This window comes from Otolemur garnettii, unplaced genomic scaffold (genome assembly GCF_000181295.1).
Source record: "Otolemur garnettii isolate 467f Iridium unplaced genomic scaffold, OtoGar3 scaffold00011, whole genome shotgun sequence".
NCBI lineage: Eukaryota > Metazoa > Chordata > Mammalia > Primates > Galagidae > Otolemur > Otolemur garnettii.
In genome coordinates, this window is record NW_003852406.1 from 15,646,290 (window position 1) to 15,649,731 (window position 3,442).

The following is a 3,442-nucleotide window of genomic DNA, read 5'->3' on the forward strand; positions in this document are numbered from 1 at the left end:
GGTGGCACATAACGCGCTCTGAGCAAACAGTAATTGTTTTCTGTGAAAGGTCCTGACTGGCCAAGGTGAGGAGGGAGAGCTAATCTCTTCCAAAGTTCCATCCCTGGTTTGGGCAACGCCACCAACTTCCATGAACTATCAGGGAAGAAAGAGTATAGATATTGCTTTCCCCATAAGTCCACACATTGATCTCTCACAGAATGTAACTTTGGCCATGACAAACCTAGTCTTACTACTGAAGTTGAGAAGATGCCTTCTAAGCAAGTAGGCTTAGAATCACATTGCCACAGGAAATGCCTGGTCAGTGGAATTTTGAAGGTAGGAGGTATTCTTGTGCTCAGAGATGCCACATACCATTGGAATAGGCTGGTAATTTCCTCTTGCTTAGACACTTTAGTTCTCTACAATTTCAGGAATTTATGAACTGACCCCTTCATTTTAGGTGTTTTCAAAAAAAACTGGGAAGCAACCCCCAGTTGCTTGCATTTCAGTTTGCATTGTCTCCCCTGGACAGAGGGTGCTAGGAGCCCACAGCATGACTCCCAGCTGGAGTTTGCACACTGAGCTGGGCTGTCTTGTTTAGGCTGCAGTGCCTCAGCAGGGTTGAGAACTGGAGCAGTTAACATTGCTGGCTTTGTGGTGTGGACAGGTGAAAGCCGGTGAGCTTACGATAGACCAATTGAGTTGAGTTTCCTCTCTGGCCAGCCCTGGCATGGATCCAACTTCTTTGCAGAGCCTTAGAAAGGGCTCAGGTATATCCAGTGGCCAGCAGCACAGGTGGGCAGCCAAGGCAACTCAGGAAGCAGACTCCAGGCACTTCCCCCAGGAGATGCTGCATAACAAGCTCACAAGCCTAGTAAACAAAATCTGAGCTATGGAGTTACTTCTTTCTGCCCATCCCACTTGAAATAAGGCTTGGGGCTCACTTGACAATGATTATAACTGGACTAGTTATGCAGACATCTCAGTTTTTAACGCAGATATGTAAAACTTGGTTTTGATATTGCATACCTCTATTTTTTCCACTATCCAGCATTTTGTAGGCGGTAGAAATGATGGCAAGACAGAATTAGGGTTCTTACAAAATGTTCAAAGAATCAGAAACTTTGAACCACCTAGAGACTTGGGCTCTCTGAATTCCCTTTCCCCTGGGGGTAACGGGGAAAGGGAAATGCCTCGGTCGCTCCATTTTTATGACAGGAACTGTGCCACTTAACCCCAGTGAAAATTGGTAAAATTCTTTTGAAATGTTCAGGAAGCACATGATAGTCCATCATTACAAAGTTTATCGGTGCTTAAAACTACAAAGTTGTTTGTTTCTAGTGGGGACGTAAGACCTGCCTGTGATAAGGTAAGTTCCTGGGTTCATTTCACCTCTGAGAGAAGAAAAACAAGTCAACAGAGACCCAGTCTATAGGAAAGTAATCAATTCAGAGATAGTAAATGAGAGAAATCCCATCACACTAGGTCTTCTCTACCAGGGAAATGCTAAGAACTGGGGAAGAGAGCAGAGAAAACTTATAGAAAGAGCAGTACGACCTTGTAGCTGTTGTCCAGACAAAATGGGAGGAACGCAAGAAGACTCCGTGGGCCTCCACCAGGGGAAAAGCAACACGGGGATTTTGTAAAGATCCAGTGCAGAGAGTCTGATGCTGGGCAAAGCATCCCTGGCCAAGACTGGAATAAAACTTTAAATGGTGAACTGGAATAGGGAAATATTGCGGCCAAATGATTTTTATAAACAAAGTTATTCAGAGTAAATTTTTAAAAGGAAAACAAAAAGGCCCAATAATCCATCCTACCTGACAATAACTCTTCAGTCTTGCATGTCCCATTCTTCTCGCCCATGTCAACCAAAAATTTTACCTGGTGTCTAGGGAAAAAATATTCCATATTGTTTACTACTTAAAAAAACAAAATAACATTGGGGCTCAGCGCCTGTAGCACAGTGGTTACAGCGCCAGCTATATGCCCCGAGGCTGGTGGGTTACAAACCAGCCAGGGCCAACTAAACAACAATGACAACTGCAATAACAACAACAACAAAATAGCCAGGCATTGTGGCAGGCGCCTGTAGTCCCAGCTACTTGGGAGGCTGAGGCAAGAGAATAACTTAAGCCCAAGAGTTTGAGGTTGCTGTGAGCTGTGATGCCACAGCAGTCTAGTGAGGGGGACATAGTGAGACTCTGTCTAAAAACAAACAAACAAAAAATAACAACAACAACAAAAAACAACATTGGGTTATAAACATTTCCCCTCATTACTATATAGTCTTAGTTTAACATCAACAGAATCTTTTTTTTTTTTTTTAGAGACAGAGTCTCACTTTATCACCCTCAGTAGAGTGCTGTGGCATCACAGCTCACAGCAACCTCCAACTCCTGGGCTTAGGCGATTCTCTTGCCTCAGTCTCCCGAGTAGCTGGGACTACAGGTGCCTGCCACAACACCCAGCTAATTTTTTGTTGCAGTTTGGCAGGGGCAAGGTTTGAACACCCCACCCTTGGTATATGGGGCCACTGCCCTACCCATTAAGCCACAGGCGCTGCCCAGCATCACAGAATCTTAAGAGAAGTGTCAAGAAGTCATGAAGCCTGTGAGACTCATGATTTAAAACAGGAGTCACCTTTCTCGAGTGACTGCCTCAAGATGGTCAGGGAAGTCCCAGAAGAACAGCAAAGATACATATTTTCTGAAAGTTCCAGATAAATATGACAATGGGCAGACTATTGTGAAGTCAGTCTTGATGGCTTGATCGGGACCAGAGGAAGTGAGTGCACCCATCTTGCTGGCCACATGGGGTAGTGTGGCCTCTAGAATGGGTTCAAGCTCACAGCCAAGGGCTGAGGCAGCCACACTGCATGCACGTCAACAAGTCTTAAGTCCACATGCTGAGTGGTGCTTCATCAGTAGTCTCCTTGAAGAAGCTTCTAGATCTCACAGCTCCTAACAGAGCTCAAGAGCCAGGACTAAAACAAAAGATTCTTCACTGAGGGAAAAGGTTGGGGGAAGTCATCAGACGTGGACATTGAATTCCTGTGTCCCTTCCAGGCACTGCCAACTACCCTCCTCCCTCTCACTCCTGGCTCTCCCTTCTCTCTCTTCTGCTTTATTTCATTGACTCCTCTCCCTGTAACGTCCTTTATCCTTCAGCCTAAGGATTCAGTGGGCTGTGGTCTTCCGGTTCCACGTGGTAAGTACTATTCCAGGGGGATCTAAGGCAGAAGTCAGCGGAGGAATCAAGTCAGACCTCACGGAGAGATTGGCAAGAGCATTAGGAGGCTAACAAGGAAGATAGTGTCCCAGGAGACCGGTGACATTTCCACGTGTTCCATTTCTGTATTGTTTGGATTTTCCTTTCTTTTTTCTTTCTTTCTTTCTTTTTTTTTTTTTTTTTTGAGACAGAGTCTCACTATGTTGTCTTCGGTAGAGTGCTGAGAGTT